This window comes from Anolis carolinensis, chromosome 2, assembly GCF_035594765.1.
Source record: "Anolis carolinensis isolate JA03-04 chromosome 2, rAnoCar3.1.pri, whole genome shotgun sequence".
In the NCBI taxonomy this organism is placed as follows: Eukaryota; Metazoa; Chordata; class Lepidosauria; order Squamata; family Dactyloidae; genus Anolis; species Anolis carolinensis.
The window spans coordinates 245,261,866-245,284,854 of record NC_085842.1 but is presented as its reverse complement, the minus strand read 5'-3'; the positions used below and the strand labels follow the sequence as shown (position 1 = coordinate 245,284,854).

The 22,989-nt window shown below is 40.0% G+C and overlaps 1 long non-coding RNA gene across 1 annotated transcript in view; it reads right to left on the bottom strand.

The window, feature by feature from the left end:
• The window catches only part of LOC103277658 (uncharacterized), an 89,038-nt gene that overhangs the window by 59,997 nt on the left and 6,052 nt on the right, over nt 1–22,989 (bottom strand). The window contains exon 3 of the long non-coding RNA XR_010003408.1: nt 18,896–19,097. This is a non-coding gene — a long non-coding RNA (uncharacterized LOC103277658). The remainder of the gene's footprint in view (nt 1–18,895; nt 19,098–22,989) is intronic.

The window sequence follows — 22,989 nt, the reverse complement described above, 5'->3', positions numbered from 1 at the left end:
GGGAGAGAGGGTGATTAGGGCAGGAACAGGGAAAGAGCAGGTAGAGAAATAGAGAGGAATTTTTTTTTTAAAAAAAACCAATAAACACAGTTGCTATAATTTTCCTTCTGCTTCCAGAGCCCGTACCGTGGCATTCCCCCCCCCCCCCCCCATTACGTTATCCTTTGTAATTGCATAGATAACTATACATTTGCCTTTTAGAATCGCCCTGGGCTTCTCAATAATCTAACTTTATATACATATTTATTTTTTCTTTTTGTAAGTAATCTATCAGTGGTTTCCAATCCGTTCTGCTAATTGGTGTTCTATCCTGGGCCAGTTTTTGTGTAAGAAGATCCATGTTCATAATGTCCAATACTTTAGAGATCCATTTTTCATTATTAGGAGTTTCCTCACTTTTCTATTTCTGTCCCAATATAATTCTAGCTGCTGTCGTTAAATAAAATATAAGTTTATCTGTATTTTTGTCTACATGTGGATCTGTAATTCCCAATAAAAAAGTTTCAGGTTTGAATTCAAATTGTTTTTGTAAGATTTTCGTCATTTTTTATACACATCGTACCAGAATCTTTTTTACCCTTCTGCACTCCCGCCACATGTGGATGAAAGTGCCAATTTTCTTTCCACATTTCCAACACTTCTCATCTGTTTTTACTTTATTATATGATGCCAATTTCTTCGGATTTAAGTACCACATGTAGAACATTTTATACCAATTCTTCTTGATCTCCACTGCATATACATATCCTAATTTCTTTACCCATATCTCTTCCCATTGACTCATACTGATGGCGTGTCCTACTATTCTGGCCCATTTCACCATCACTTCCTTTACTTGCTCTTTCTCTGTTGCCCAAATAAGTAATTGTCTGTATATTATTTTTATTATTTTTTTTGTCTATCTGTAACATTTTGTCCCAAAATGTTTCCTGAATTTCAAATCCTTTCTTTTTATCTTTTTTGTATTCTTCATTGATCTGCCAATACTGGAGCCAGTTTATGGTTGGGTCGATTTCTCTAATCTCCTCGCTTGATTTTAACTTGACCTCTTTGTTGTTAATTGTTAAAATTTGTTTGTAGGTGAACCACTTTCCGTTTGGGGTTTCTCTTCTGTGAATTGCTTTGCGTGGCAAGTACCACATAGGAGTTTTTGTATACAGTCTGTTGCTATATTTATCCCATGTTTTTACCAATGCTGCCCTTATAAAGTAATTTTAAAGCTTTTTTCTACCTTTATTTTCCCTTTCCATAAATAACTGTGCCACCCCCGTCATAGGTCTTCCCCTTCTAAGGCTAGGATTTTCTTCTTATCTAGGGAGGCCCAGTCTTTCACCCAGGTCAATGTGGCCACCTCATAATATAGTTGCAGATCCGGGAGGGCTAGGCACCCTCTTGTTTGGTTAATGTGGAGTTAAACCAGCTCAGACCATTTTATGCAATATGGACTGGAAGTCATAGGGTGTTGTCTGGATATTCAGGTTTGACTTCTGGTCCATTTTGGATTAAAGCACTGGGGATTAAAGCCCATATTCAATATTTGGATGTTTCTTTACAAGATGTCAAAGGAAATTTTCCTAATGTCATTTTGAGAGAGAAAATCTATATCCCGTTCTGCTTTTACTCTCAGAAATCAATTGTAGTTTCTTCTTCCAAAAGGAGATATGTCATTATGAGTTTTGCAGGCTCCAATGTACTTGCATGCCACAGGTTAACAGCTCTCTTGAATGCTCTTTGGCACACATGAAGTAATTGCTGACAGCAAGCCAAGCTTTAAAATGACATCAATTTGGATGACACTAGATTCCTCATCTTGATGGTAAACTTTGACTGATGATATCTGAATCATAGAAATTAAAGGCAAAGGAGGTCTGTTAGCTCACCTACCTCACTGCCAAATCAAAATGATTTTTTGCTGATTATTCCCTAGTGTTTGTCTAGACCCTTTTTATAGGACTTTGAGAGGAACAACTGTCATTATCTTGTCAGCCTTCTTTGCAGTTAATAGATGTCACTATAAGACAGCTCTTCCTTATGATAGTGGCATCTGGTGTCCTTTAGAGCATCCAAAGCAATGCTTTCACATTCAATTCTTTTCTTTGTGTCTTGGCCTGTTGATATTTCAGTTGACTTTCTCATCTTGATGAAACAGTAAAACTCACTCCATATTTTTGGAATGCGCTCCCACGTCTCACAACAAATACATCTGACATCTTTAGTTCTAGTGCAAGACATGAGATGCAAACAGATAAAAACACTCCAGACTAGATAGATTTATTAAAATGTATCTAACCCAACCCTGTATCTATAGATTGCAGAATAAGTGGAAGTCCACAAAACAGTTCAAATTAGAACCTGTAAATTTGTCACAATGGACATCAGTGTAAAGTGAGCATTCATGATCGAAGCAAATAAATCAGAATTAGTGGCAGTCAGTCATATCCAAGAGCACCAAAATGGGGCTAGCATTAGAAATAGCTGAACTTTCATCAGGAGGGAATTCCATCAACAGGGCATAATGTCCCAGAACAATATTTCTCCCATCTTCATGTAAGCAGTGATCGTTTGTTATGGCTCTGTGTGCAAACTGTATTTTCTGTTCCCTTCTACTTCCAATTTACCCTGAATATACATTAACATCAATTACTGTGGGTGGCCTGTTTCAGTGGTTTGGTTCTCATAGTCAGCTCTTTCTACTTTTGCTGAAAGGTAATCTGTAACTTTAAGAAACTGGACACTCTTGATCTCATCTTTTGTCTTCCTCTTTGTAATTCCTATGACTCCTGACTCCTATGAATATTTGTTCCTTTCTCAAAAGAAAGAATGCTGCAAGATAAAAATACAATATAGGTAAGGCTCACCTTGGTGCTGCCAAAAGATATGGTGCTCTTATCACACTGAGCCAGAAATTATACCGCTTTTTCCCTGTCAGACTACATTACATTTTGCCTAAGAAGAGATCTGGAAATCTCAAAAGTTTGCTGCATTTTTGGCTCTATATCATAACTACAGTAAAATGTAATTGGCTATTAGCTGACCCCAAAACAAATTCCACAACTTTCTTTCTCAAACAGGTTGGAATGGCACCAAAATGGAAAATGCAGTTCTGGAGCAGCGAACAAAGAAGCAGTGCTAGCTATGTATTCGGGCTTTGTGAGTTATTGGAACCCAAGTGCTTGTATCCCACTCCCTTCTCTCCACTCTCTTTCCCTTGTTAACTTTGGTAAGCATAGGACAAAAGGAGGAAATGGAAATTGCTGAAAGAAAATAGGACATGTTTAAAGCAATTGAAAAAGGGGGTGACAGGAGATTAATTGGAACAGTTTTAGTCAAACTGTAACAATTGGAGGATATGCAGGCCTGTCATAGGATTGACTTGCCATTGTCTTCTTCTAAGCCTGAGAAAGCACAAGCTGACCATGCCCACCCAGTAGATTTGAAATCACTCTGGTTGTCATGGGTCTTAATCCAACATCAACCAACTAAACCACTGGTACCAACTATTTGAATTAATTCTATAAATCTGTAATCTTCCAGCTATATCTTGGGTTTGGCGATTATAGTAGCACTGAAAGAAGCAAATAGCATAATTAACAAATCAAAGCCACTTAAGCCATCATTAGTAGTGCCAGTTGTCGTCACAGATTTCACTTAATGATCACTTAATATTTTTGCTCAATCCAGTAATTTGCTAAGGAGCATGGGTTCCTAGTAGGCATAAAATCTCCTGCTTGCACAGAATATTGCATTCTTAGAGTTATTGAGGTACCAGAAATTGCTCACTTACAGATCTACAAGTGTATTTCAGTAATGATGATGATTTCTGCCATTAACTCAGAATCACTTGTTACTAGTAAAGGTTGCTTTTTGGACAACACCTCTCATGTTCTTCCCACCAGGATAGAGATTCTGGGACTGGTAGTTCAAAGAGATGCTTTCCCAAGCTTTGTTCTCTATCACAATGTGTAAAATCTCCACAAAGTGTTGGGTTGTCATAGAGCTGTTTGACATATGCCAAAGCACATGATTTTACATGAGCTGACTGGAAAATGGGCTTGAGGGGAGAATGTAATGTGTGCTGTTTAGAATGCATTTCCCAAGAAATCTGATGAATAAAATTTAAAACCAAACATGCACAATCACCATATACAGTATAGTCATGGAGAACTGTCATTGTGAAGTGTAAACTTGGACATAGGTTAGGGAGCTGGCTGAATATGGCAAGAGCATGCCAAGGACATGGCTGACGTGGCCAGAGATAGTACTTCTTGCTATAGCTATTTGATTTAACTCTATCTGGTATCTTGCAACAATAATAATGGCACTAAAAGCAGAAAGTAGCACAATAAATCCAGGCCACTTGATGCAAATAAGCAAGCATGAGTAAGATGTGGCAATTGTCTGTAACTCAGGATTTACTAAATTCGGCTCCTTTCACCATTTGGGAGCAGTAAGGACTGCCATCTTCTATATTTTTTAAATGAACAGAAGTCGACTCTTCATTTTGAAAAACTAGTTTTTTGGGGAGGGTTTAATGTTATTCCAGTAAATCTCTGCAACCCATTTAAAGGGTGAATCATCACTCCTGGAGTTTCTAGGTGAGGCAATTGACCCTTTGTTGACAGAAAAAGTAGAATTCAGGAGAGTTGGGAGTGGAATCAGAAAAATAACAGCTGGAGAGGAGAGGATGCTACCGAATACAAAGTGAGCATAAATAAGTCTTTGTTAATGGAAGGAGAGCCTGGATGAATTCTAGCTACCCACGAGGGTAATGATTTTTGAAAATTATTTTATTAAAAGACATGTCTGTGTTTCTATACTTTGAGCAAATTGTTCTATGTAATTTGAAGTTATCATCCTTTGTAATTTATGCCAAATATTGTCTTCTGATGTTTGCATATGTTGATAGAAAATACAGAGGGAGAGAGTTAAATACACAGAGATATATAATCAGGGAACACACAGAAATGCATACATGCACACATACATACACCCTTCAGCCTTTTCATTATCCTTCTCACAGGGAAAATAAATGTCTGCTTCAAGGTTAAAGAAAATTAGCATAATCATGCCTAATTGATTGCATATGTTAATCAGATGAACACATTAGTCACACTTCTCAATAAAAACTGAAGTATTAAACAGCACCTTAACTAAAAGGATCAATAACGATTCAATAATGAAGAGAGTTAGTGGTCCAGCAAGTGCCATAGTCGTCTGCTCCTAAGCAACCAATGGTGTCTTAAATGATCTGTTTATAACTATATGAGATGCATTCTATATTTATAATGAAGGAACTCACATTTCTTTATCCACTATAAAGACCTCCAATTATCCACTTTCATACCAATTCTGTCTATGGTCATCTATGGATCTAAATAGCAGAAACCTATATTATTACTGACAAGGGAAGTGTTCACATCCATATTCTTCTAGACAGCAGCCATCTACAATTACCCAACAATGGGTGGCTCTACAGTGACAAATAATGCAAGGCTGATCCAGTGTCCTGGATGCCAGATCGACCCCACATGACAGTCTGAGACTCCCCAAGCCTTGTCAGAGATGGCAGGGAGTCCAAATTGCCCAGCTGTGGTGAACAGAGTTTGGCACTGCTGGGCAGCCACCATAAGGACATCCACGACATTTGGGGGGGGGGAGGGGGAGAGATTGCCATACTGCCTTCCTGGGCCACCTGAGTCCAGAAACATGAGTTGGTTGTTAAGACTGCTGCAGATGGTTAAGAATTGACCCAGCTCTCTTGAGAGCTCTAAAGTTGAGGGAAAGTCCAAATCCTGTGTCAGGATTCTGCCTTTGCCCCAACTTTGTTTAACCCAGGGAAAGGTGTCCCTGCCCTGGGTTAAAGCAAATCGGCCCCACACAAGGCTGATCCACCCACAATACCAACCTAAGTGATCAGAAAATGTGCCGAATAAAGCTACATTAGTATGGCAGCACAGGATGGTGTCTGCATTCTTGAACCCACTGGGTGTAGTGAAGTAGAAGTGCGTATGCTTCTGCAGCCATGGAAGTGGGGATTCAAAGGAACACATTTCCAGAAAATGCTTTATAGCTAAAGCAGTACTTCATCTGCTAAGTGGAAGATAAGACTTGGCCATTGGGCACTAAGAAAGAATCATACAGAAAATAGATAAACAGGTGCTTTGCCAAATTATCTTAGTATTGCATGGAGTAGATCAAAAGGAAGGAAACTGTCCTCTTGTCAGGGCCGGCCGGAGATATTTTTTGATGTGAAGCGGGGGTGCTGAAAAGCGCCCCCGCCACCGACGCCCTGGCCCCGCCCAGCGTGCCCTGGCCCCGCCTCCCACGCTGCGTGGGAGGCGGGGCCAGGGCGAATAGTGAGGGGGGCGGGGCCAGAGTTGGCCCCGCCCCCCGCCCAGCGTGCCCTGGCCCCGCCTCCCACGCAGCGTGGGAGGCGGGGCCAGGGCACGCTGGGCGGGGGGGCGGCGCCAGAGTTGGCCCCGCCTCCCACGCTACTCCCGCTTGCCCGTCTGGCCTTTTCTAACAGGCCAGACTGCAGCGGAGGTCCCTCCAGGCCGCAATCGCGGCCTGGAGGGACCTCCGCTGAACTCTGGCCTGCTAGAAATGGCCAGACGGGCGAGCGGGGGTAGCGTGGGAGGCGGGGCCAGCTCTGACGCCGCTCCCCCCCCCGCCCAGCGTGCCTTGGCCCTGCCTCCCACGCAACGTGGGAGGCGGGGCCAGGGCACGCTGGGCGGGGGGGAGCGGCGTCAGAGCTGGCCCCGCCTCCCACGCTACCCCCGCTCGCCCGTCTGGCCTTTTCTAGCAGGCCAGAGTTCAGCGGAGGTCCCTCCAGGCCGCAATCGCGGCCTGGAGGGACCTCCGCTGAACTCTGGCCTGCTAGAAATGGCCAGACGGGCCAGGGCGCACTGGGCGGGAGGCGGGGCACCGTCAGGGCGGTGCCCCGCCTCCCGCCCAGCCTGACGGCGCCCCCCGGGCCTGCGCCCGAGGCGGCGGCGTCAGGTGCCTCAATAGTGGGGCCGGCCCTGCCTCTTGTTAACCCCAAGAGAAACAAAGAAGAATGGAAAATGGAAAGAGTTGGCCCCGCCCCCCGCCCAGCGTGCCCTGGCCCCGCCTCCCACGCAGCGTGGGAGGCGGGGCCAGGGCACGCTGGGCGGGGGGGCGGCGCCAGAGTTGGCCCCGCCTCCCACGCTACTCCCGCTTGCCCGTCTGGCCTTTTCTAACAGGCCAGACTGCAGCGGAGGTCCCTCCAGGCCGCAATCGCGGCCTGGAGGGACCTCCGCTGAACTCTGGCCTGCTAGAAATGGCCAGACGGGCGAGCGGGGGTAGCGTGGGAGGCGGGGCCAGCTCTGACGCCGCTCCCCCCCCCCGCCCAGCGTGCCTTGGCCCTGCCTCCCACGCAACGTGGGAGGCGGGGCCAGGGCACGCTGGGCGGGGGGGAGCGGCGTCAGAGCTGGCCCCGCCTCCCACGCTACCCCCGCTCGCCCATCTGGCCTTTTCTAGCAGGCCAGAGTTCAGCGGAGGTCCCTCCAGGCCGCAATCGCGGCCTGGAGGGACCTCCGCTGAACTCTGGCCTGCTAGAAATGGCCAGACGGGCCAGGGCGCACTGGGCGGGAGGCGGGGCACCGTCAGGGCGGTGCCCCGCCTCCCGCCCAGCCTGACGGCGCCCCCCCCGGGCCTGCGCCCGAGGCGGCGGCGTCAGGTGCCTCAATAGTGGGGCCAGCCCTGCCTCTTGTTAACCCCAAGAGAAACAAAGAAGAATGGAAAATATCACTGTTGCTGGGTGTTTCCCCTTTACCTAATTCTGTCTTCTCCTCCTGTGGTTCTTCTTCTAGAGAAGAAGAATGCAGTCAGTCTTTTCACAGCAGGTTAGCTGCATGGCTATCCAAGTATATTCATATCAGCCATCATTAGTAGTGTCAGTTGTCTTCACAAATTCCATTCTGACCCCTTGATCATTTAATGTTTTTGCTTGATCCAGTGATTTGCTAAGGACTTCCAACATGCATAAAACCCCCTGCTTACAAAGACTATTCCGTTCGTATTAGTGTTATCTGAGCATTGGAAAATTGCACACCTGTGGATCTGCAGATGTATTTCTGCTATCATAGCTGCTGTTACCATTATTTGTGCCAAGGGCTCAGATCCACTCCTCACGAGCAAAAGTTGATTTTTGGACAACAGCTCCCATAATCCCCCCACAAGAATGGGGTGATTAATAACCAAGCTTTGCTCCCTAACCAAGCTTTGCTCCCTAACACAATATACAAATCTCCATAGTCTTTAAAGTGTGTGGTTGTCACAGAGCAGTTTGACGTATACCAAAGCACATGATTTTACATATGCTGACTGAAAAATGACCTTGAGGGAAGAATGCAACTTGTAAAATATTGCACATTTTGGAGGTACGTGCAATTCAAGAGACTGCAAAGATCGTCCTGGTCACAAATATGAAAGCGCGGAAGTCTGACACCACAACACAACACAAGACTGCACTCTTGAAAGCTAGTAAATTCAATTCAAGGAGCTGTCTTTAGTTCTGGACAGGAGTTTTAAAGCCATATTCCGAGCGGTTTTTATTGAGTATACAGAAGCAGACATGGGACAACGTATAAATCTAATATATTGGTCTGCCTCTCTTAACTTCATACGCATGTAGATTTATGGAGTATTAAAATCATTCTACATTAAAGATGTTATCAGAATAAATCTGCATAAATAGGGTATATGGGTTCAAGAAGAGATAAAACAGATTTATAGTTTAGTCATTGCCTGTCTTCCTCTACTCCTTTTTGCTTTCTCTTTCTCCTATTTTCTTTCATAGCTCATTGTTTCATTTACCAATTTGAGTTATCTTTAAAGAATACCATGAATCTGTCGCCAGAACTGTTAATGACTGAATGATATACTGCATTTTTCTTTTTTACTCCTCTGCTCTGCTGAAAAAGTGATCCCAATACTGATGAGTGAAGATTATGGGAGATATTGGCAAATTCCCCATTTCTTCTAATTAAACCTAATCACAGCTGACAAGCAACTGTAGCCCTGTGGGTTTTACAAAGTCTGTTTGAAAGGTCTAATACCAGATTAAATCAAAAGCACAAGCAGGACTGGGAAGCATCAGAGATCATCATTAGATTAGTCAAACATAACAGCAGTCTTCTAGCAACCAACAGATCTCATATCTGCCCGATTCTCACCCTGGTGAACCCCTTGTTCAATGCCCATTCTCATGTCATTTTGCAGAGAGGCAGAACAATGAGGTCTTTCATTACAATGAACAATAAATAAATAAACTCACTCTTGCTGGAAGACCTCCCCCACTCTGGTTTCCCCTGACAGCTGGTTGGGGAAGCATATTTTAGTCCCATTCCCATTATGCTCTTTTCTATGCACTGTGAAACACAGAGAGAAATAAAGAGCAGGACTGCTTAATATTGTATCTCACCAATCATTTTTGTTTAATTGCTACTGCTGTATTGACTGTTGGCTTCACTAAGGAGAATCTTGCTCGAGTTGTTGCTGTTGTTGTTCCCTTCAGTAGAGCTACACTAACTGGTTTGAGTATACCTTGGCTCAACCATTAATCAGAATGGAGACTACAGTCAAAATGTCAAAAGACTAGGACTTGGATGAGCAGCTATGAAGGAAAGTGAAAAAATCCTGAAATATAAAGACAGATAATTTAATACTAAAGTTAGGATTGTCCATGCCATGGTATTTCCGTTTCTATGTATGGTTATGAAAAATGCACAGTGAAGAAAACTGATAACATGAAAACCAGCTCATTTGAAATTTGATGCTGGAGAAGAGCCCTCTGGATAGCATTGGCTGCAAATCAAACCTAAACCCTGCCTAGAAGTCAAGATGACTGAACCGAAACTGTTGTACTTGGAACATATTATGAGAAGACATGACTGCCTAGAAAAGACAGTAATGCTTGGTAAGGCAGAAGGCAGTAGGAAAACAAAAAGACAGCAACATAGATGGATAGACTCCATCAAGGAAGTCACATCACTGAGTCTGCAGGACCTGGGCAGGACTGTAAGGTGTCTTGGAGGTCTCTCATTTAAAGGGTCACCATAAATCAGTCAATTTGACAGCAGTTAACAAAAAAAACACTGGCATTTAGTGGAGTGCGAGTTGTGTAGCCCTCCATATGTTGCTGAACTGTGCTACTCCCAGTAGTCTAGCCAACATACTCAATGGTGAGAATGTTGGGAGGTGCAGTTCAATGCCATCTTGAGATCCACACAATTCCCCCTCCTGGACTTGCACAATAAACTATGTCACTACAGGAATAAAACACAATCTTGTTCTTCATGCTTTTCACAAAGCTTGCATACTACACAGATTCTGAAGAGAATACAATGAAGATCCAAAGTTATTAGGGAAGCAAGACTTTTCAAAACCTTAGAACCATTGAAGAGGAGGTGATTTTATGTTTTGTTATCCCAGAAATCTTCAAGAGCAGCTTTATTGTCAACACGGCCTCCTCTGCTGATCTTAAGACCAAGCTATTTTATACCAAGAGAAGGCACTGTTTTAGATACCTGGAATCCAAGATGTTTAGAACTGTATATATGATCATCAGCACCTTAAATTGGGCTTCACAAGCTTAGCTTAAATTCATGTTGAAAGCTCTGGGGATATGAACCTCATAATGTACCATAATACCAATTATGATAATAACACTGTGTAACATGATTTTTGGTCCTGAGTTATAAATGTCATTTCCTAATTGTTCTATAATTTAAAAAATGGAAAAAGTTAAACTGCAAAAACGTTGTTTTTGCGGGACATCCTGCAGTACATTTTGCTATAGTTTTTCAATGAATATCTCGAGTCTCAACCAATTCAACATAGTTTGTGACAGCCACAAAAATGGAGTTTCTTTCAAAGTAAGTACTGCACAAATAAATAGGACATAGCACTTTCAAGCCAAGAATAGAAATTATTTCAAATTTTGTTACATAGTGTAATCTGTTGCTTAAAAAAGAACCTCCTGAATTGGGAATATAACAGGTTGTATGGAAATTCTGTATGAAGCATATAATCTCTATAGAATTCCAGTTTTCACTTGCTGGGAAACAACATGTACATGTATGGGTGTGTGCACACACATGTGTGCATGAATGTACACACACTCACTAATAATAGTATTTGGTGGCCCAAAACACTGTATACTTAGTCAAAACATAACAAATTTGAAATGTATATGTCACATGCTTAAATGATAGCTTTCATCAAAATTCAGGGAAGTGTTTTCTGATATCACCATATAAATATAAATATCAATCATCAATTGTAAAACCCAGAAATATCTTCCTATCCTACAAACCCATTATAATGCAATACTTTTCATAAACAAATTTAAATTGTCACTGTGGTTTGTATTAGTATGAATGTATTGTACTATGATCATACCTTTTTGTAGTTTAAAAGAAATATATTAATATAAATGCATTTTAAGAAGGAATGTAATGACTTACTAAAGTCATCCATAACTGAGCAACAGTAAGATGATATACTTGGAATCAGCAACATCTTATCACTGCTTAGTTATAGATGGTTTGTCCATGCTGTTATATTCATAGAAATTTTGTGAACTCTGCACAAGATAAACTTTGTGAACTATAAAAAGGCAGGCTTATTCAACTCCCTCCAATTTGAGCATTTATGATATTATCTGAAATATTATTATATATGTTATTAAATGTCATTCTAGTTATGCAGTTTCAACACATTAAGAGGTATATTATTCCACTGTGTTTCAGCCCTGGAACCATTTAAATAGATATGTTAGAGAAGCAAGTTTAAATCCCTGATTGATCATGTAATTTACCATATGATCGTGGCCACCACTGCCTCTCAAGAAATCTACATTACAGTTGCTGTAGGGATTAATCCAGGAATCACATAAAGGGACATGTGCATTTGTGCTGTGATAATAGCAATAACAGCAACAACAGCGTCATTTTGTCATGCACATTATTTTATAATGCAGTATATTATTTAACACTTCTAAGTATATAAATAGCACAGAAAATAAAAATAAAAAGAAAGAAAGAGAAAATGGTGTATACAAATACCATTCCTATTCCCAGAAGAGTCCTGCACAGGAATTTCTAAGATTGTCTTATCACACTAGTATGATGTTGTCATTTTTATTAACAGATAACAAGGGCTCAGATCTATGAAAATATAACCTAAAGCCCCTGAAGGTAACTGCTAGAGGAGGAAATGTAGAGGAAGATAAAAACAAATTTATGAATTTCAACTCCTTCCCTTGCACTTTGACTCATCCTTTTTCTACTTCTTTTGCTCCTTGTAAGCTTTCACTTCATCTTTCATATTTTGTCTCATAATTCTATGACTACAAGGGATAAATACTTATGAAAACCAGGTTGTGATCCCAAGGAGCACAGGGCTATATGGCTCAAATTCAGAGAAAAATCTTGACAACAGAGCAGTATGGAAACCCTAGAAAATTAAGCTTACTAAATCCTATAGAGAGAGAGGGGAGGGGAGAAGGATATGTGTGTGTGTGTATATATATATATATATATATGTACTAAGTGTACAATACAAGTTTAGATTCCATTATCAATCATAAATATTACTAAGTATAAGCAGCATCAGAATACTGATATCAGAGATGTCAGATATTTTTCCAATCCTGCTTTTTAAATCCTATCAGTGAGGAAAGTAAATGAGCGAGACTATATTGAGCACAGAAACAGAGGATGATTTAGTCCTTATGATCTTATATGTACATATGTATATGCATTTGTAATTAAAGATCTGTCACATAAATCCAAGGTGATAACAGTAGTTTTTGGATCTGTCCAGTTAACAAGGTGGTATTAGCTGTGGTTAGCCTGATGAATTAACATACTGTACTTTCAGTATTCTAATGTATGGCCAAAATGAGTGAGAATGTAGTTAAATCAACACAGATCATGTGATGAGCTACTCTATGGACCTACTACATAGATAAAAACAAACCCATTTAGTTCTTCTCATTAATTGAATAGATTGTGTCAGTGGAATAGAGAGGTGGAATTTTCACTTCTCTTGCAAAAACCCAATTACAATTATTAATATATGATCTACCAAGAGTTATGGTTGCTTAGAGCAGTGGTTCTCAACCTGGGGTCCCCAGATGTTTTGGCCTACAACTCGCAGAAATCCCAGCCAGTTTACCAGCTGTTAGAATTTCTGGGAGTTGAAGGTCAAAAACATCTGGGGACCCCAGGTTGAGAACCACTAGCTTAGAGGTTTTACTTCTGTCCCAGTGGCCTCTGTGACAAACCTCTGATTTACATCGGGGATTAATATTAATAATATTAACAATAATTAATATGAAGACTAATGTTAATATAATGTTCTAGAGATACACTCTAGGGTGTGTCAGACATCAGAGATACAATCTAGGGATCTCTTCACATGGCTCTTTTGGGCCTTGCCATTGCACCAGCGTCATGTGATGGGCTCCGTCCGGCTCTATCCTGGCAGCATCCTAGGATGGAGCCCAAGCTCCATGTGATGAGGTCCTTACTTTATAGACTCTTTACCACTTTGTCACATTTCTCTGAACATGTTCTTTTTTGCTTTAGTTATTCCATGTTCTTGCCAGTCTCCAGTTGGGGACTTTTAAGTAGTTATTAGATATAGTAGACCAGTCGTGTTCTCTACGTTTTAAAGTACACCTTCCATCAGTCACAGCCATTGTGACCCATAGTCAATGATGATGGAAGTGATGGTCCAAAACACCTGGACAGACTCGGTGATGGAGGAACTGCAGCTAACCAAATTCCATCTTGGGTTCAAAATTGGGCCACCGTTATCACCTCATACTTTTCTTTACTTCCTAGCTCTTGTCAATTCATGATGAATATATTGTTTAGTTAATGTGGGTTTATTAACACATTTAATATTATATTTCCATTATACCAAGAATGGACAGAGTGCAGTCTGTCAACTGCATGGAGCTTTCCAGTACTGCTTTCATTATCCCCAGGACCCCGGAACATTCCTCCTGAAAATGTCCTCTGGAGAAAGCATAAAAGACATTAGCACCACATGGTGAGGTAACTGGACTATTTTAAACCCAGGAAAGCCCTTTTAAAAAAACAGACATTGGCCTTTCTGCATGAAAAGAGTCTTGTGGCACCTGAAAGACTAACAGATCAGTTGATTACTTTGGGGTAATTGTGAGACGCCTTGATAAATAGTTGAGTTGGGAAAAAGACTGGGAGTTAATTAACACATACTTTCCCCATATTTATGGGAGGTCAGTCATAATGTCACAGTTCAGTTTATTTAGGATTCATCTTCTGGTTGCCCTACTGGGGGAAGGGAGTGGGCAGGAGATTCAATCCAGGTAACCCAATAGCCAGTCACTTTATAGTGTTGTACCTGTGCTAGTTCAGTAGTGTGTGTTGTTTGAAGGCCAGTTTTACCACCTGCTGAGCGGGGAGGGGGTATAGGGGGTGCATTTGCTTGAAACCATCACAAAGGTCTGTGGTTCATATAAAATGATACTCTTACCTAGTGAAGCATATAAATTCATGTTACTATATCTATTTTATACTGAACCCAGTAATCTCTATCTGTATCAGATGTGCACATAATAACTCTACAACATGATTATTTGTTGTTTATTTATCCCATAGTCTTCTATATAAAAGTCTAAACTAAATGTGTAGTGGGATACTCTTTTCTCACTAAAGGAGGTGGGCAACTGCAAAGAATGGAATGAGCTCCTTAGACTGCAATACAATGGCCTCCATCCCCCCACCCATGGAGGATGCATTCCTGATTGTTTGTGGTTACATCATACCGCAGGTAATTGTGAACTCTATTGAAAAGGATTTCTGGTCTGAGAATATAATAGAGTTGCACTTGTAGACATAGGAAATTCCTAGAGATGAAATATTTTGCTGGACATGGATAAATGTTGGACATGGATATCTTTCTTTTAGTACTGTGGTGCTTGGTGAACTGTACGTAGCCTACAAATTACACAACTCCCACCCCTACACTAAAAGGCGTTTCCAGTTTCAGAGCTAAACAAAAACAACATCATCTGCTAGAAATGGAGAACATTGCAGACATCATAAAGTGGGACTGACATTATCATCTTCAAGAAATGATTGAGTGATAAGTGTCCTCCCTCAAGTGAGAAGGAAGTCACACACAGCAACGTGTGTGCCGCAATGTGCCGAACACAAAACAATCAGGTAATAACAAGAACAGTTTGTACTGAATCAGACATATAGAAGTACAGAAATGGGCTACAGCAAGCAAAACAAATACACAGATCAGGCAAGCTACAGATCTCTTCCTAGGAGAAAGAAAAAACTGTGAGATTTGTGGGTGGCAATCCTGGGCAGTTTCTTCTTCCAATAAAGAGTTGAGAGTGGTGAAATCAAATGGCTATTTTAGAATCTGATTACCTTTTAAGATCCTGTTTGATGAGAACTGTTTAACAACACAATTCTATATGCTCTTTTTAACTATGTGCTTTTTAAATAGACTTTGTGTTTGGGGGCCGGGGGAGGGGCTTAACTAATAAAGGTTTAGCTAAATATTCTGAGCTACTTCGGGTCCCATGCCAGGAGAAAAGCAGGCTATCAATAGAGAAATAAAATAAACAATGGGAAAGAGGAAGATATAAAGTAGTATGAAAAATCATCAAAATGAACCACAAAGGAAGCCAATAAAATGGAGGTACAACAAGACTAGAACATCATAAGATAAAGAGAGGCCAGTACCTACAAAATGTCAGTATTTTTAAGGTAATGCTGACATGCTGTCTGTTTCAAGGAGACTTTAACTTTCTCGTAAACAAACTAGCTTTGCCCATCAAAAGAAAGTAGGAGTCATAGAAAATGAATTACTGGAGAAAAAAAAAGCTCAATGCATTTCTTCAACTGTGAAAAATATAACGGTAGCCATCAAAGGATATACTTTCTGAGCTACCAACTACCCTCTGCAGTTCTTGACCCTTGGATTATGGAGCAATTAAACTTACCCGATGAAACAGTAAGTAAGCTGCCAGAGGACTAAGGATCAGGAAAGTATTAATAGAGGACCAACGTCACCAAAAGACACACTGCGAGTTAAACGTGCTTCTCAAGATGTGTATCTGAAAAGAGACTATACTGTACTATGATGGGAAATTGGGACATCTGTATGGAGATGAAGCAGAATGGTATTACATTTCTAGAATTAGAGATGTAGTAGTGTAATCTGCATGCCCTGGAAAACCCTAAATGTTTGTGGGTTAAGATAATTTTGGAGTGTGGTGGAAGTTTTTAAAGATACCAGGCGGCCATTTGTTCAGAATGCTTACTTATGTGTTCCTGCATAGAGAGGATTGGACTACATGGCCCCTGCAGTTTCTTCCAATTCTATGATTCGACATTAGGATGAGAGATATTCCGCACGGGCTCAAACACACAACCCGTTCTTTGTCAGTTGTGACTTTTTCAATCGACTTCACGTAATGGCTCCATTTCTTTTGGACAGAGGCTGAATTCTTACTTCAACTGATTATACATGCACCCCATTAACTATGCCCCAGACTTAGCCCTTAGGAGAGCTAAGCCCTGGCTCAAGCTGAGCTCCGTGGGAATAGACACGGTGTCCATAAGACCTCTTAATTCTCCAGGTCAAGTGGCCTTGAGGGAAGAATAAATATCCAGAACTATACGGTAAAGCAATCTGGAACATATTTTCAGGTTTAAATATATGATGGCGCCCATAACTGAAATAGAGACAGAGATAGCATATACCATGCTCCAAGTCAATGTGGGTAAGAGGTAGAATAGATAGCACAATCTTGTTTCAATCTGGAACCTGGAGGTGTGCATTTTTAATCTTTTCTCTTTCGTGAAACAGTGAATGTGCTGTCAACACTCTTTCCTCTTCTGACACAACTACAAACATAACTAAAAGGAGATTAATCCATAAGGTGAGACATATCACTCAGAGGTGTTTTAACACAGGGCATCCTACTTTAGGGTAAAGGTTAGGACCACCTGATCAATTAGATTCTATGGCTAGCATCTGAAGAACTATTTTAGATGCTCTCAAGGGCTAGGCATTAATTCAGAGCAACCCCAACAGGATTTTAACTACAGTTGAATTCTGACCTGCCAAAATTTAAGATTCTGAACATGCAGTTATTTCTGTGTGTTCTCTGGACTGAAGCCAAGGTGCAGATGTTGTACCTAAATGAGGTGTCATTTTGAAGCTACTGATGCTAAATTGCATTTGTTGCCTAAATAAATGGATCTTGCCTCTGGCACTACCACTGGGTTAACCAATCAGAGCCTGGAAGTATAGTCAGCCCTCTGTGTTAGCTGTGGTTAGGGCACAGGACTCCCATGAAAATGAAAAACTGCAAATTTTAAAATGCACTTATTTGTCCAAAGTATACTTCTTTAGGAATTTCTAGATCCTTCTCTATGAATTTCTAGATTCTCCAACATGAGTCTGTGGTCAACCTCCACGAGAAGCTGATTGCAGAATCACAATAACAGATGTAGAGACTACAGAGAACATCTTACTCAAACCTATTACCGTGTTTCCCCGAAAATAAGACAGTGTCTTATATTAATTTTTGCTCCCAAAGATGCGCTAGGTCTTATTTTCAGGGGATGTCTTGTTTTTCCATGAAGAAGAATTCACATTTATTGTTGAACAAAAAAATGAACATTTATTATATACTGTACGGTAGTTGTCATCATAAACCAGCATAACCAAACTGTGAATCCTATCAAGATTTTTTTATTACTACCAATATTTCCATGTATAACACTTTATGGTACGTACATTTACAGATCCTGCATGCTCTGGTGTTCTGTTTGGCAGGTGCTGGGCATGCTTCCAAACAAAAACTTTGCTAGGTCTTACTTTTGGGGGAGGCCTTATATTTAGCAATTCAGCAAAACTTCTACTAGGTCTTATTTTTCGGGGATGTCTTATTTTCAGAGAAACAGGGTAGTAATCAAATCCACAAAAGTCAAACCTGTAATTGTGGAGGGCTGACTGTAACTATAGTATGACTCTTGAATATGTTGGACTAGTACTTGAAGTTTCATATATCCAACAAAACATATCCTCTCTAGGCATTTTCTACATCCTCCAGCGTTACTCCGTGCCAGGAGTAATTTACAATAGGATTCACTTTTACCCACAGTTTTGCATATCCACATAAAGTCTGAGAAAAGTCCCCCATATATACAAGGTTGTATTGTATGTACAAATAATGAGTTTCATTTGTAATTACAAGTGCATAATTAAGTTATTGTGGTCCAATAGTAAGATAACAAGGGAAATTTTCACTCTTGTTGTTTTTAAATTACTTTAACAGATATAGGATGTATGTAATCCACTACTTCAGCCAGTGTTTTATGGTATTCTTCTTCCAAAACAAGTAGTTTAGCTATTTTTTGAATAGAGAAAAAGAAAATAACTTTTAAAAAATCATAGTAATGACAATAGCAAACTTTTAACATCAGATCCTTGGTACAGTAACTGCAACTGATTAACTAGTAACGGATATTGCAACAAAAAAAAGGTCTAGCTGCAAATAAATCCCATGAAGCTCCCAACTTGCTCTGAACAAAGTGAAAAAAGGTCTCTCATCCATATTAGCAAGAAGAAATCCTCAAAATCAATTTCCCCTACTCCTTCCACAGATTGTAGATTCAATATTACTACACTCTTGAATCAATATGCTGTAGCAACAGAGCCTTGCTTTCTGTGTCAGAACACATTCAGGTCACAATGTGTTTGTAATGAATTCAGATCGTGATAACAAGTGACACTCTACAGCACTCGGTAAACACTTATTATGATTATTATATTTATTGACTCCACCTACCTTTGCACACCCCAAACAATGGCCATCCTCTTGTTTACATGGCCATTTATCAGATAAAACGGAGGCAAGTGTCTAATTAGCCATGGCAATTTTTTGCTTCCTATCAACTTCTTCCAGCCTTCTTGGATTAATACCGTTCTTCATATATGCAAATCAAAAGCCACAGAGAGTTCAGAAAGCCCTGGATCACAGGGGAAACTGCCTGTGTAAAGAAGCCCCAAAGCATAAATAAAAGGATTAGCTGAGATTATTCATTATGATCTGTATCATTTATACATTGAATAATGTATGGAGGGGAAAATAAAGAAAAGAGTCCTACAAATTGAAGGTTATTGGGGTGAGAGGGAATCCTTGGCAGTATCGCCTTTTCTTTTCCTTCTTTGCCAGTGAAGCTTTTTCAAAGAGAGAAACCGAGATAGCATTTCTAAAATGATGAATAAAATATGCACAATTACATTTCTTTGCAGGGGTCAGTAGTGCAACTTCAGCTTAAAATACATTTTAAAATTAGATAGCTCATCTGTGTAAATCAAAACATCAAACCAGACTGCCAGAGAAAACATTCCTTTTAAGCATTGTATTCCACATTAACTCCATCTTAATACTGGTATCAAGCTACCATGCCTGTTTCTGATCTCTTACATGGGATATTCACAGTTGTCTTTTTCTTGAACAGAGAGGATATATATTGTGATGACTCATGGGCCATGTAGTCCTGTTCCTAGTACTGTTGTGACAGATGAAGAGGAAAACTTGGGTTTCCCACCGTTTCTGCCTGATTTGGAGTCCTTGCAGCTGCAAGATGTTTGCCCACAAGAAGTCAGCCAAACAAGCCTTGAGCAGAAATCTCCCCCATTTTCTCGCCGGCTTTATTATAATCAAGATAGAAGCGCTCGGGAGGCGACTCGCCGGAGCGCCAGGATAGCTGCCAGACAATTAGATGATTAAGTCTGTTTCCCTTGGGAAAGTTTAAGGAGTCATGCATCTGGACACAGTATAGGTTTCGTTTCTTGTTCCCCAGAGAAAGTGTTCCTTGGCGGGAAAACAAGATCCTATATAGGTGTTTGCCCGCAAAGGAATCCTTGCGGAGTCAATTCGTCAGCTTCGGGAGTAGATTGTGTGTGGACTACGCTACTCCAGTTTCCAGGACCTTGCTCTCGTTCCAGCCCTGCCTTGTTCCCCGGACCTCGCCACGGATTTCGCCACGGACCCTGTTCTTGCTCCTCGCTTCTTGTTGCCTTGAATCAAGCCTTGTTTGCCAAGAATCTAGTTTGCTCCCCAGCCTTGCATTAAGCTCCATGGACTAAAGGACCTTGTCATTTCCCCTCACTTTGCTTGGCAAATTGTGTGTTTCGGTTATTGGATTACAACTTTGGACTTTAATATCACATATTGGACATTGTTTTCCTGGACTATATTTGACCTTTCCTAAAAGGTCTACTTCTGAACTATATTCTACACTTATTTTTATTGACTTTATATATTTCCCTAATAAAGATATTAGATAGATTCTGGTCTCTGCGCATGGTTATTGGTGTTCTGCAGCCTGGGTCCTGACATATATATATATATATATATATATATATATATATATATGTGTGTGTGTGTGTGTGTGTGTGTGTGTGTGTGTGTGTGTGTGTATGTGTGTGTGTGTGTGTATATATGTATATATATATATGTGTGTGTATGTATGTATATATATATATATATATATATATATATATATGCGCCAAAGTCATAAAATTTCATTGTAAAGCTTTCAAGTCAGTGGAGAATAGAGGAACAATGAAATCTCAGAGAGTAAATGGGCAGAGGGAGATAAAATGAAGTATCTCTGGATTCACTGTCCCTTCAGAGGATAGGAATGGAATTGGTTGATCTGGTTCAGTAATTTTATGTTCTCAGGATTTGTCATAGTGTGCTCCAGCCAGCTGTGTGCAGGCGCCTGGAATGAGTCCTTTGCTCTAATTTAAACAGTCATATGTAATCTTAAATACTGTAAACGATGCTGCCGTTTTTTATGGTTCTGAGTAAAGAATGAGGATTTCTATGGCTATATCCAGATGTTGAGTAATCCCCATTTCTATTATCTAGTTAGAAGTCTTTGGCTTCTCTGAAACATATATTTTTATGATAAAGAGGTAGAGCCCCAGATGCTATCTCTTGTTTTACAAAAAATTCCAAATTCTTGTTAACATCAAGGATTTAGGATATATATACATTGCAACTCCAATATACTTTTGATACAATACAATTAAGAGTCTAAAATAAATGTAATGATTTTAATAATTTAACTAAAATAAGGCTGCAGTCCTAGATATACTTTCTCGAGACAATGTCACAGTTATTTTTATTGGTTTATAAAATTCTCAATATCAATGATTACACAAAATCATCATGTAATGATTCAATTGAGCCATTGGACTCAGTGGGCTAACTTTACATTGATAGGTATAGGGCTGCACTGCTAACCCTTCTTGAATGGCTGATCAAATCATGGCTAAAATGCAAAGGATACACACAATGTCCCCATAAATGTGTGGACACTTTAACAGCTAATAGTAGCTATGGTGATTACAAGAAGGTTAAGTAATTACATTTATAGTGAAGAAAAAATGTTATAATACTGATTTAATCAGAGTTACAAATTTCATCTTAAATTGCTATTTTACATAATGTGGTAAATTGTTGTCCCTGCATGGCCATTCACTTGTCTGTGTTATCAAAATACAGAGTTGTAAACCTCATTTCAAGCTTTTCTTGAAATTTCAAAATACTTTTCTACTATTTAATGCAAAGCTTTCCAAACTCTGTGTTGTGACATGTTAGTGTGTCATATTGTGGTTTGTAAGTGTGTCATGCAAACATATCTTGGTAATGTAAGCTGTCTTAGAAATCCTGCATTTTAAAATATATAAATGAATGGTCTTCATGAGATATCTTGTGTCTCCATACATTTCATTATTACAATGTACGTACGTGTCTGTATTTTTTATAAGGAGTTGGTTAGGGGTGTCAAACTCTTTGTAGTTCAGTGCACTGTATACCACTGATTTCAGTGGGAAATATACATACATAATTGCATGTAACATCAATCATGTTTTTTGTGATGCTAGAGCAGATTAAGTTTATCGTGCAAGAACTCTGTACGAAAATTGGTTGCGGGCAAATTACTTGTTTATCTTTACATGATACTCCACTTAAACCTTTTGTCCCTGCTCTAGAAAAAGCAATTCTGATAATACATGAAAGTATAGGGCATTCATTTTCAAATTTGATTAGGTTTCAAATACTTGGATCTCTGTGACATGATCCCATATTTCAACTGTTAACTCGGGGAAATTTCTATTCATAAGAGTTCCAAAAGGCTATCTGCAAAAAAAAAAAAAAAAGTAATGTCCTTGGTTTTAGGAAGAAAATTATGAATCATCACAAGTTCAGAAAATTTCCCTCCACATCACTATGCAAACACCCAACCAACACATGGAACAAACTGTTTTAGCTGACTGTAACCCTGTTGGTGACCTCATACAAGAGGAAAAACATGAAGTAATCTCAGAGCCAGGAAAGTAGGTTAGAGGAAGTAGATTGTGTTATATGACTGATATTGCTTTCTAATAGCTCTTGCCTTGTTTATTTCATATCCTTCCCTAAGAGCTGCTGAATCACTAGATCAGCTCCAGAGACATGCAATGAACCCTTGCTAGTAGCTTCATTTTTTCACAGGTTGAATTTCAGAGAAAAGCTCAGGTGAATGAGAATTTGAATATAATGTTGCTGTAAAGTAAAACTAAAGGAAGAGACAAATACAAGCACATATGGTCATACACAGTATGTGTTTTCTCATAATTAAGTTCCATTTAGCTCAACTGAACTTCTGAGTAAACATTAACTGGTTGTAAGTTGGGCAAAAGTTAACCAGAATGCAAAGAAGTTGTTACACAAGTTTTTCAGGAGCCAATAGAGGGAAATCAGCAGCACTACCACAAACATAGAGTGCATCTATACTACAGAAATAGTACAGTTTTATAACCTTTTAACTTTCATGGATCAATGCTATGGAGTCTTAGAAGTTATTGTTTACAAAGTCTTCA